Source organism: Coffea arabica, chromosome 9e, assembly GCF_036785885.1.
Source record: "Coffea arabica cultivar ET-39 chromosome 9e, Coffea Arabica ET-39 HiFi, whole genome shotgun sequence".
In the NCBI taxonomy this organism is placed as follows: domain Eukaryota; kingdom Viridiplantae; phylum Streptophyta; class Magnoliopsida; order Gentianales; family Rubiaceae; genus Coffea; species Coffea arabica.
Window position 1 is genome coordinate 1,424,775 of NC_092327.1, and position 13,996 is coordinate 1,438,770.

General features: G+C 31.3%; 1 long non-coding RNA gene across 1 annotated transcript; it reads left to right on the forward strand.

Annotated features, from left to right (window-relative positions):
* Positions 1 to 4,280: 4,280 nt before the first annotated feature.
* Positions 4,281 to 6,927, forward strand: LOC140014497 (uncharacterized). The gene is made up of 2 exons (XR_011821259.1): positions 4,281 to 4,540; positions 6,702 to 6,927. It is a non-coding gene; the product is annotated as an uncharacterized lncRNA (long non-coding RNA).
* Positions 6,928 to 13,996: the final 7,069 nt, after the last annotated feature.

Sequence of the window (13,996 nt, forward strand, 5' to 3'; positions counted from 1 at the left end):
ATGCGAGGAACATGAATGGAAAAAAACAAAGGTGCTATTTTAGCATATGACATTTTACTAGTTAATTTTAATGTTGGAGATCTTGGATTTGGAAGTTATCACTTTTTATTATTCGTGGAGATTGATGATTATCTTACATTTGAAATTATTGTTGTGTAAATTGTAAATCATTTGGTTTTAAGACTTGTAATTATAAATAATAACTGTTTATATTCTTCTTCTTTATTTCTCGTCAAACTATAGGTAAAAATTCTATATATTTATAAATAATTTACTTATTTGATATCTTTTAGGTTGTGCAAAGCTATATATGAACTTCAAATTAGTTAATTTAGTTAATTTGGGAGTTTTGGGTGGAATTTTACAATCCTACGATCCGATCTTGTGAAACTAAAATCGATCCTATAAAGGATCCTGATTTTGCAAACCTTGGTTTAGTCTAGAATCTAACAATTTCTTTGACCTATTCTTAACACATTGTTTATCAAAAAGTAACATCTCTACTAATAACTACTTTCCATGTGTTTGGATTGTACTGTTTATAAACTTTGTTTCATTGCCATAACCAATGAAGATGCATTTCTCGACAAATCATTTAATTTAGTTTTGATAGGATCTAGAACATGGGAATAGGTAAGACAACTAAATATTTCAAATAAGTAACAATTGGTTTCTTATTTGTCCATGCTTCTTGTATATTTTTTCCAAAATTGCACCTTAGAGGATACTTTTTCCCTATAGAAATATAAACAACACAAGCAACAACTTCTGCATAAAACCCTTTAGGTTCAGTTTTAGTATGCATCATAGACGTCACCATATCTATCAAAATATGATTGTTTCTTCAGCCACACTATTTTCTTAATGTGTGTATCTTGCTGTTAATTGATGTTTAATGTTTTCTTCTCCAAATATTATTACAGATAATAAATATAGTGCTTCTATCATTTCTTAAGATTTTAATTATGTGTCCACTTTGTTTCTCGATATACAATTTAAAACTTTTGAAAAAAAATCACATGCATCAGATTCAATTTTCAGAAAATATATCCAAGTTTTTCTAATAAAATCATCAATAAAATAATATAATATTTGTTACCTCCATTGGAAGGAACCCAAATTGAGTACAAACCTGAATGAACCAACTCCAAGGGTCATTTAGATCTCTTAGCTTTGCCTTTTGAGAAAAGAATCTTAATTTTTTTCCCAAAATACTAGATCCGTATTGCTTATTAGAAAAAGCAATAGGAGGTCACCCATCCACCTTTTTTCTTTCTAGCAAGAAAATTTGGAACTCCTACCAAGTGACCAAAACTCATTATCCACAGCTAATTATAGTCAAAAGCCATAGAACTATAATAAGATAAATCACTACAATTAAGAGTGACATGCCACAAACAACTACGATGCATGTAAATCTTGCTATAAGTCCTAATTGATCATAATGAATAGTATCAATTTATAGTTACAATGTAAATCATATTTGTTCTCAAATACAACCTAAAGCTCAATCAGTTATGATGAAGGTTTAGCACAAAATAAATATTAGATATAAAATTAGAAGATTCATCGTTTAGAATTTTACTAATTTTTCCTTTACCCAACAAGTACTTTTTCATTATTTTCAAATTTAACAATAATTTTGAGAGAATTCATCCAAGGTAGTAAATGTTTCCTTATCATCACACATGATTGCTACAGTTAGAACCTAAAAACCAAATATCTTTTTTGAATTTCTTACTTCTAGGGGTGGAAAACAAAATAGTCTCACCTTTTTCACCATTATTTTCAATCACTTTAGCATGCACACTCCAATCATCAAATTTATTAGACCAACATTCATTTCTATAATGGCCTAACTTTCCAAACTTATGGCACTGAATATTATACCTATGATAATTATTATTTTTCTACTATGTATCGGAATTCGTATTACTTTTTGCTTTTAATGAAAATATCTCTACCCTAACTTCTAAAATTACTCCTATCACTATGTGTCCTTCTTCTATGGTTTTGATTTCATTGATTTGAAATGTCACTTTTTCTTTGGTCTTATCTTGTAATGCCTTTATTTCTATATCATTTTCTCCATGTTCATCCAAGTTCTCATTAATTTCCCGTTCATGAAATAGTTAACAAACCTTGCAATTCTTCAATATCAACATTGATAAATTTTTTGTCTCTTAAAGCATGATTACAACATGATCAAAGTTCATCAGAAAAGTATTGAGAACTTTCTGGACAATCACATCATGAAAACATGACCATTGAACTCAATTTTGATCTTGATATCTATTAATCAGAAAAAATAAGATTCAATTGTCTCTAATTTTTCCATGGTAATGAGTTTATATTTCCTCTTTAACATTATCAAATTATTTTTCTGGACTCTGTTGAATTCTGTGTATGTATTTCGCAAAATATCCCATACCTACATTGTTGTTTTGGCATTTGTAATTTTTTAAAAAATTGAGACATCAAGCGCCTAGTGAATTTGAGATAATGCCATGCTTGTTTTCCTCTTGGTATTTTCATTTGCATCTATATTGACTTCTTGTTCGACAAACATGTATAAATTATATGCCTCAAGACGGGTTTCTATGTGCATATTCCAAAAATTATAACCGTTCTTTCCTATGAGTTTTGGGACTTCACAATTAATATTGCTCACAGCCATATCGTCGAATCAATCTACTTTTGGTATGATTTTGTAGGAAATAAATTTATTTCAAATAGATAAATATATCAGTCTCTCAAAAGGAAAAGTTAGGTATCGAAAATAATATGAAGAAATACGGTACAAACACACGGCACTAAACATTTGCAAGGCAAGCTCAGCTTTTTATTCTAAACTTCTCAAAACTTATACTACTAATATATAAGTAGGATGACACACACAAACACACACAGTGTGTGCATGTAAATATATAAATACATGTTAGGATCCAAGTGTCTGTGAACAGTCCAATTTCGCAACCCAGCTCTGATACGACTTCTTAGAGAGAAATATATCCAGAGAGCCCACTAAAGAATCCAATATGTAAGTCATTATTAGGTCTCAGACCCTTATTTACATACTAAGTACTCTTTCTCCATCTCTTGAACTAATATGACACATAATCCTTTATTCATGAATTTAACAAATCTCCCTATTCATGAGTAACCCCTTATATTGAACCCAAGTTTGCAAACTTTTTTTCGAACCCACTTTAATACTCAATGCAAGCCCACCTTATCACCTAAGGTCACCTCTTCTCCCAATCATAGACCCACTTTCACCTGTTCAACTCCGAGAAGAATCCATTTGTCCATGAGTAGTTCAAACTCACAATCTGAAACTCTGATACCATTTGTTAGGATCCAAGTACCCGTGAACAGCCCAATTTCGTAATCAAGATCTGATACCACTTTTTAAGGAGAAACACGTCGAGAAAACCTACCAAAGAACCCAATATGTAAATCAAAAACCCAATTCTGACCAAAAAACTTAAGTTATTAGGTCTCGGACCCTTACTTATTTATTAAGTGCTCTTTCTCCATCTCTCGAATCAATGTGGGACATAATCCTTTACTCATGAACCCAACAATACACATAGTCTTTATACGTATACGAATAGTAGACTAAGGCAGTCACAACTGCCGACTAGCTTTCTTAGTAATATGTAAAATCCCTAACCACCACATCCATTTGCACAGTCTTTATTCTGATCAATGAGAACATTTGCTTGGCATAAATTGCCATATAAAATAATTATTCAAAACCCAAGATAATCACATACCAAAGAAGCCTACCATTTTTTTTGACATATAACCAACACACACGCAACTTGTTTAATAGCATATTTATCAATTATTTGGTTTAGACATTATTTTGGTCTTTAACCCTTTTGAAATGGCAACAATATACTCCCTCTGTCCCAAAAATAGGGATGGTTTTAGGGTGTGAGAGCTCAAAAATTTATATCTAATTGCGCACATTACCATTAGAAAATGTGATCATGCAATCTTGTTGGATTATCGACTACTTGGAGCGTTTAATTGATTGCCTTATACTTAAGTGTATTAGAATATTTTAAATTCAAGCATGATTGACATTCATGGAAATTTAATACGAATTGAACAAGAAACTAGTGGGGTAATAGTGAGATGGAATGAAAGTGCAAGGTCTAAATTTTTATTTGTTCATGCATTTGACACATGGCATGAGTTGGACACTTGTCCAACTACTAAACCAAGCCTGCACCAGCTCATTTGTCTCTTGACATACAAAGCAACTTTTGACCGAGAGAGCAAACACATTTTTAGTTCTTTTTTACTCTAGCCTGCAACCGAGAGAGTGAGTGAGAGAGTTAGTCCACTTTCCTCTAATCAATTCAACACAAGAGAGAGAATTGAGAGTGAGGAAGCGATTGCAGCTTCTTGGTGCCCAAACCAGCCGCATTGAGCGGAGAAAATTGGAGCATTTGTCTTTGAGAAACCGAGGGAGAAGAAAGGTGAAACAGTCTGCAATGTTCCAGCTTTCATTGTGAGGAAACAAGAGGTAAAACCTGATAAATTTTCCTTATTTTCTTTCTCCCTTAGTTCTATAATGTCTTAACTCGAACTACCCTCAAGAAAAGAGAAATTTAACCAAGGAAAAATGCCTCAAAGCTGGGAATATTCTGCTGAACTTACTACATGTTGTTCGTCTGCAATGCTGTGGTTGTTTCTCTCAAAATTTGTTAAGTTGAATTTGTATACGACACACACACCCTAGCTCTTCTACCTTGTCATGCATGTAGTATTTAACTTGAAACAAAGAAGGATCAGTGTAAAAGCTGAAGGAAAACTTTGCTTAAAAACTGATAACCTACTGGAAAATTCTCTGTGTTGGCCGAGAGGAAGAGAGCTTGAGTTTCACAACTTTTCATTCAAAATCTTGGAAGAAATTTTACTAGAAATGCATGATATATATTTTATCTCTTGCCTTATATGATATATAGTATGTTTTATCTTTGAAACTAGTGAAAAGTTGGTGAACTTGGCAGAAAATATTGAAGGACCTTGCTGGAAATTTTGTTGAGATGGCCGAGAGAGAGAGGAAGAACTTCCAGTTTTCCTCGATGAATTTTGGCTGTAAAATTGCATATTGTTGTTTAATACACCTTATAATACATTAATATTGACATGCATGTAGTACTTAGCTTGAATCCAAAGTGAGATAAGTGGTGGTGTTGAGAAAACCTTACTGAAATTTCCAACTATGATTGATACTTGAGGGCCACTGGAATAGAGCAGAGAGTTTGCAACATTAACTCCAAAAATTTTGTTGGTTTTGGTCAAGAACTCACTTCATGTACCATTTACTTCTCTTATCTAGACATGCAAGTAGTATTTGTTGAGTTAAAGGCTAGAAAAGACTGACTATTGGAGGAAACACTAAACCTGGAAATTTTTAGTTTTCTTGCCAAGAGTTTTGTTGAACTTGGCTAAAACTTACTTTATGCATCATCTATTGTCCTAATCTAGCCATGTATGTTGTATATTTGGCATTTTCAAACCCTAGCACACTGGCTATAGAGTTGCATTAGAGCTTTCAATTGATTTAAACAAAAAAGTTAAGGCTTTGCACAGTGGAAACGGAAGAAGTGAACCTGGATAATTATTCCACCTTTAAGAATAAACCTTAACCTTAATTAATTTTTGGTTTTAACTTGAATTGTTGGGTAGATTTTATACAATATTATTGTGCTTGAGCTTAACTAAAATTATACTAAAGTGAACGTTACATATATAGTTTGGGGATCTTTTAATGATTAAACTTGGTATAATCAACTTAGAATCGGGTTCGGGGATGGAAGTAACTGCACTTAGTAATTATTCCTAGGGTTATACCGTAACTATAGTACTTGTAATTTGTCTCAGGAACTACTAATGGGTGCGAAAGCAACCCTCGAGACTGAGGTGTAATCCACTTGATTTGAATGAGTGTTCTATATTTGTTTGTAGTGATTGAATACTTGATGAATGATAAATGTTATGTGCCTAGTTGATTGATACTTGTTGGATTATTGATGTTTGAATTGTTTAGAGTGAAAATTGACAATTGCTACTGTTTTACTGAAAGCGAGCGCATACTTTATTGCACTCTACCTAAGTGAATTTTGAAAATGATAAATGCCTAATTATTATTGGAATTGTGCATGAATGTAAGCCAAATGTGTACTTTATCACATCAGTTGAACTGGGCCCAAACCCCATCAATGGTCGGCCTATTCCAACCAGCAACGGGCTCGGTCAAGTAGGTCGATAGTCCTTGGGCACTATTTATTGGTATACTTGAGTATTACCCCTTTAATGAGGTGCCTATTGGAGTGACCAAATGATTAATGATTGAAGGGGATTGTTTACTGTTTTGGAAGATATATCGAAGAGTTTGGTGGAGGAGTGATTGTAGGGAGTTGTGCAATGAATTACTAAACGGAAATATGTGTTACGTTTGGAAATGGATGGGAGCCATTTCTAGAGTCCATATCAGTACCATATCCTTTGATATTGATTGTGCTATTTGTTAAGAATTGTTTCATGAATTATCCTGTTATTAATTGGTTTGATATTCCTATTATATTATTGAAAGTACGAAATGTTGTGCTTAAGTTTATCTATTTTTTTTAGAATCTCACTACGCAAAAACTCACCCCTTTAGTTGTTTTCCTTAATAGGGATTGGAAACACGGAACCGGAGAATAGGGAGTTGAAGTCTTTGTCTTAAGTAAATTGCCATCCTAGTTGTACTTAGTGAATTGATTGAACAACTTGTATTTTGATCCGTTTAGTTGTACATATAAGTATGGATGATTCGGAATGTTAGATGGTTTGTAATGTTTAATTGTGGTGTTTTAATACTTACTTTGGAGTTAATGTTATTGATTGGAAGATTTTGAGTGAGTTCCGGTGAGAGTTGGATAGATGGTCCACTAATCTTTAGGGTACGCCCTAAGCGGAGGTGGGGCCATCACATAGGAAGTAGCGCTTTTTATTAGAGCTGTTAAACAAACCGAACTGTTCGGTAGCTCGGTTCGTTTCGACACGTTCGTGTTCGTGAAAGACTCGTTCTAAACGTTAAACGAACTGAGTTCGAACGAATTTTTTTGTTCGATTAATAATCGAGCAAACACGAGCATGTTCGCGAGTTTTAACGAACGTTCGCGAACATGGGTATAATTATCATTTGACTAATTTTATGGTTAATTTTATGGCTAGACTTTTATATTTGGAGGGTTTTATTTGTTATTTTTATGTTAATGTTAGTTATATAGTTAATAAATAATAGAATTTAGTCACTTAGTACTTTAATTATTTTTTAGAATGATTAATGATTTGTATGGTATATTTAACGCTTAAAATAATTTGGATTCGAGCATTTTGAATATGTTCACAAACAGCTCGTTTATGTTAAACGAGCCGAACACGAACTCGAATTCGAACATGAACTTTGCTTAACGAACCGAACACGAACACAGGTTTGGAGTTCGAAAATTAACGAATGAACGAATGTTGTTCGAATCGCTTAACGAACAAAGCTCAAACATGAGATACTCGATTCGATTCGGCTCGTTTACAACTCTACTTTTTATGTACAGTGAAGTTGTGGGCAGTACTTTTCAAAACTTTTCGATCTTAGCCTTGTTTAAATAAAGGAGCTTGCTGATGAAAGACCAAAAGTCATGGTCGTTGTTGAAGCGTGCATGTATAGTGGAGGGCTCCGTGTGATTGTATACTATGAAATGATAGAATCTTATAATCCTTAATGGATGGTACAAAAGGAAAGTAGATTGAAGAGTTGTTTGAATTTTGCAATGGAACTCTTATTTTGGGATAGCCAAAAAATGAAACATAAATTAACAATATATCCTATTTTGGAATTGCTTCTATCAAACAATCTTGTGAATAATTAATTCCCATGTGATACATTTTGGGTTGAAAAAGTTTGATTGATCTCAATATATTTTCCTTCTAAATGGAAAACTTTTTCGAATTTTGTATTTTTTATCTTCTAATTAGGAAACTACTTAGATCATTGCAGTGTTAATTTTATGGTGAAACTCTTGGATTGAAAGCAGTATAGTGCTTGAAGAAAGAAATTAAAACTATTACAATTAGATGTTGGCATTCTTATCCAAGCAAAATCATATGCATATAGCATGGTGGCAATTCAATCGCATCAAGACCGCCAACATAGTCCACGAACCTTCCCTAGGAAGTTCATTCTTGCATAGTTTTGTTTGCCATTGTAATCGTCATGCACATGCAAATTTGCCTTCAAACCTTTGATAATTTTTTTGATGGACCAACAAGATTTCATGTTTGACGTCGGGGTGGCAACAATTGCAGTGTATGGAGGAGACTTTTTTAGTAAGTTATAATATTATGGATATCAGGATAGCCTTGTCCTTTTTTATTTAAATTTTTTTATTAAGAGGATCAATAGTGTTTCTTCACTTACCTTCGTGATGACTCGAACCTGTGACTTTTCGGTTACAGGTGAAGTATCCCCAAACTTTGTTGTCACAGGATGGCCTTGCCCAATGAAACTTTTGTAAAATTGTCTAGCAAATATAACTCATGATCAGTAGATAAATAAAAAAGGAATTAAATCAAAGGTTAAGGAAAGAAAACATATGAGCTTTATCTTCAAAATTTTTCCGTGATGGGGTACTATATCAACCAATGACCGTAACCCACTCCCAATCCTTCCTACAATTTCTTTTAGCAGTTGAAAACAAAGGAAATAAACAATACATACTTAAAGAAGCTGCGTTCGAAATAAAATGTTGGAATCCCTTTTAATCAGGTCATATACTAGGAGAAACAGCTTTCTTAGTAAAATGTTAGAATAAAATGCAATTTCACTTTATTGCTCTTTAAATTCATATGAGATTACTAAAATAGCACGATAAAAAAATTGTAAGCTTACATAAAACGTAGCTTTTTCATCCTTCTAATTATGACTAAGAACGAATTGCATCATTTAAAGGCAATAGCAGTTAAGGAAGCAAATTATGTTATTTTGTTTCTTGATCATACTCCACATGCATCAATGATATATTTGTTGTTTAATGAGTATTGTTTGTAGTTTATTCTTTTTTTTTGTTTTTGCTATTGTATATATTTCATTATATTAGCTGTAATATATGATACATTCCGTCCCCTTGAAAATGTTATACTTTTCTTTTTGATTTATCCCAAATCTATTGTCATTTACCTAAAATGGAAAAATATTTTCCCATTCAATTCAAATTTTACCCTTCTTTACAAGACAAAGTAATCTTACTAGTAATGAATTTTACCCAAATTTTAATTCACAAGTCAATAAAAAAAATTAAAATACTCATGTATAAATGCATTAGACATACCACCAAAATTTGTCGATTCTGTCGTTTATATGCATGGTTTTAAGTCACATGCATTTTGAGCCAAACCAAATAAATAGACCCCACATATATTGACTCCCAGTACATTTCATTGCTTGTGAGTATGTTTTGGAAGGGCAAAGTAAGAAAGCGGTACATAATTGAGCAACTATTTTTAGTGTTGATAAAAAACACTCCTAAAAAGCAATAATGTTTTCAGGATCAAGGGAATATTATTGTTTGCCATTTATACACTTCTTTCGATTGACAAAAGTTTATTCAATTTCTTGAATTTAATTTGAGCCAGCATTTCAAACAGTATTTTAAAGCATGTGGATTATCCACATTAAATTTAATTAAGGAGACAATGATACTTTTTTCAAATAAAAACTATTAAACTTGTGCAAACCTAATGAAAGTTAAGAGTAACTATATAGTTAAACCAAATTATGGGTTGCTTATATGTTAAAAATAAATTTGTAGAATCTTTTTTACCATCCCGCCCCTATCCATACCCTTTTCACTCCTAACTGTAAGACACAGAATTTGGCATGTGATTATCTTAGATTTAAAAATTATTTGATGTGCTTTCTTCATACATAAATTTGGTCTAATTCAATAATATCGACTTGTGCTATAACATATATAAAATATGTGAGAGAAGTGGAGTTTAATAATTACAAGTGCACAGCACATTCAGCTCTTATACTGAGACCTACATAAAATTTAGATAGAATTACCTTTACAAGCACCAAGACACTCACTGGTCTTTTATAATTTTTTTCTCACTCTTCTAAATTAAATACAATACTAGAACACCAAATATAGAGTAACATGACTTATAGTAAATAAGCAACTACCAAATAATTTCTCTATCTTTTTAACAAGTAAACTACTAAAATTGGATTAATTATGTGAACAATGGCTCCCTTAAACCAAACTTTCTATGAATACAACTCTATGCTACCCCAATAAAAATCTTCATTGAAATTATTGCACTATCTTCTAAAATCTTTATTCATTGTTGTAATCCATGTAACTAAATAAATTAATTTTTGTTAATCACATCACCTTCAATTTTTATTAACCAATCTAAATGATAACTAGTATCAAAATTCTTACTCTAGTAAATCATCACAACGACCAATCTAACATGATTCTTTTTTCCAATCCTCTTATTTCACTAAAATGACGAAACATGATCTTTTTCTCTGATGACTTTTTGACACCAATAACATGAGGTCTTTATTTTTAGATCTTTGTCCAATTATTTTCCTAATTGTTAATAATAGTTGAGTATCTTTGGACCAATTTAGAGATCCAATTTTATCCAATGTTCGAGTACTCTAACTCATTAAAAAAATTTTACAATCCTGTAAGCATCAACCTTGTAGATTTAATTTTCACCAACACATCGAGATCAACACATTAGGATCAAAGTCTAGGGTTCTGATACCAGACACAGGCTCTAAAATCTAGGAATGGCAATGGGGTGGGGGACCCCTCACCTGCCCCCCGTCCAACTTCACCCGCGAGCCTAATAAAAATTTGTCATATAATTTCATTATAGTCAAATTTTAGCAAATAATCAAGTACTAAAATATCAACACACTACCAAACTATTATCCATTATACTTTCACAATTGAAACCCATAAAAATAATCAAACAAATGTTATTTGAATACAATCCAACATGATGAAACAAATACAACTAAAGTGGTCAAGTATTCACTTTTGACACAATACAATCACTAAGTCATTATTGTGTTTTTTTTTAGAACAAAGTGTAATTATGTTAAGTGTAATTAGAAATTTACTATAAATGTATTAGTAAATTTAGTATAGCTAATTAATAATTTCTATTGGTAGACATATATAATTATTAGTATAATTGATAATATCAATTATATTACATATACTAATATACATTATATAATACATATAACTAATAATATCATTATTATAAATTTGTAACTAATTAAATTAAATATTACTGATATAATTATATATATACATATATATATTAATTTTTTTAACAGGTGGCTAGGTAGGGGGTATACTCACCTGCCCTCACCCTGCCCGGCCCCATTAGCCTCCCGCGGGGCGGGTGCCTCCAATTGCCATCCCTCAACTAAAATCATATAGCAGAAGCATATTGGCATATATAAAAATATGTGAGAGAAGAGGAGTTTAATAATCACAAACTAATAAAAGCATATATGGTTCTCATATTGAGATCGGTATAAAATTTAGGCAAAATTTGCCTTTACCAACACCAAGGCTCTCACTAGTCTTTCTTAATTTTTCTCTTACTTTTGTCAACTAAATAGAATACTAAAATGACCCAATGTATAGTTAACATGACTTGGTAAATAAGAAACCACTAAGACAAGAAAATATCAAAAAATTTCTCTATATTTTAAACAAGTAAACTACTAAAATTAGACTATACTTGACCTTCTAATTTAAAATAGGATACAAAAACTATTACAAAGTTTGGTTTAATTATACCAACTTATTGTTTTAGAAAAAAATTTCTGCTAGGAGAGGCGAGAGATTTAAGAGCAAGGTAAGGGGAAGAGAGATTAGAACCCAGGACCTCTAGGTCTTGAGGTCTCAACCTTAGCTACTAGTTTAATGACTAACATATATATGTATATAGATGTGTCTTTGTGTATGTCTACACACACACACATATGTATGTGTACATACATATATATATACATATACACGTACATACATATAATATGTATGTGTATTTGTATATGTGTGTTTATATATATAGGAAAAAGAAAAGATGAGAAGAGGGATTAGTCACAGATATATGATTGTATCTTTAATCTTTCTTCATCTCTTCTCCTATCAATAGCATGAACGAAAAAAATGGAAATGCCAATGCATCTAAAGAAAAAAAAATTAATCTCTATAAATAGACTTGTCAAAGTATCGAACTATAGTGTATTTAGTATTGGTGCCACGGACAGACATGCTTCTAAATCTTGCATTGAAAGCCAACACTCTCTTATTTAGTTATTGTAATACTAACAACGCATATATGATCAAATGCGCATATAGTTAAGGACTAGTTAGAATTATGCACAAAGTCTTTAAGTTAAATTAAATTGTATAATGAACTGATGAATAAGATTTCACCCTTTCTTAAAATCTTAAATTAAAACAAAAAAAACCTCTATGTATGTATGTATATGTACACATTCACACACACATATATACATACATACATATATATATGTAATACACAAGAAAAGCGTAATGTAAGAAATTTTAAAAAATTTTAAGGTTGCTTTCCGAAAGGCTTTAGTAACATTTGTTCCTTTGTTGCTGCATCGCCTAATTTTTTATTTGATTTTCATTGCCAAACTTTTTGTCATATGAGATTGGTATGCTTATTTATTTTGGGTAGGGCTTTCTTTCCTATTTTTATAAATTGGTATCATATTGAAGTTGATTAGAAGACATGGCTACAATCAATATTACCACAAACTTGTAAGGAAGAAAGATTACAATTTTTTGAGAAGGTTACTATCTTTGTAGAAATCGAATAGAAACTCATCTTTAGGCATATAGTTTATTTTGATTTGTCAAACAAGATGTCGTGACAAATGCAGATGCAAATACTAAGAGGAGACTAAAAATGACCGTGTCTGAAATTCATCATGTGGTTCATGTCTTAATTTATAGATAATTTGTAAACTTCAAAATTGCAGACTAGACATTGAATATTTTGGCAAACATATTCAATACAGTTGATAGATTCCATAAAAATAATTTGCTCATATTGAAAAGAAAATTTGAACTCATCGCCATTAAAGTATCAGAGACAATTGATACCACTTGTTGGCATAAAAAAAATAAAAATAAAAACAACAAACAATGGAAACTATTTTAACATATATAAAAATATATGGGAAGAGGAGGAAAATAAATACGTAATAAGTACTTAATAATTTCATTACTCAAAACTCAACAATAATAATATAAGCCTTAGCTTTTTTTCACTTTAGCTTGTGGCACAATTTACTCAAAAAATTGTCAAGATTTATTTCTCTCAAATTTTCTTTTTGGCTATCTCTCTGAATAATTGTTAGCCAAACACTAGTTTATATGGACCAATAAACTATCTTAACTAAAACCATATAAAGATAGGAAACAAACTAATCAATAGATTAAAGGACCAACACAAATTCAAATTTGGATATCGACTTGAACTTATGGAAACTAAAATAATTTTGACCAACCCAGTTAATTTGACCACTGATAAAAGTACTTTTAACACATGATATTTTTTTGGTGATGGTTTAGACTTGTGTTCATAGAAATTTGAATTAAGAAAGGTATTATTGTACAATTAAACCAAAATTTCTAATTATTAATGTTCTTTATTTTTAATGTAGAAGTTCTTATTCTAGTCAAATTCTTGTCGTTACTTGTGTAAACTATGGAGTAATTATTTGGTAGTTTATAGTCTTAGTAGTTTCTTAATTACAAGTGTTGTGTGCTATATATAGGATGTTTTAGTATTATATTTAGTTGAAAAGAGTGGCTCAGAATTCTATAATATTTCTATTAGTAAAAAACTAAAA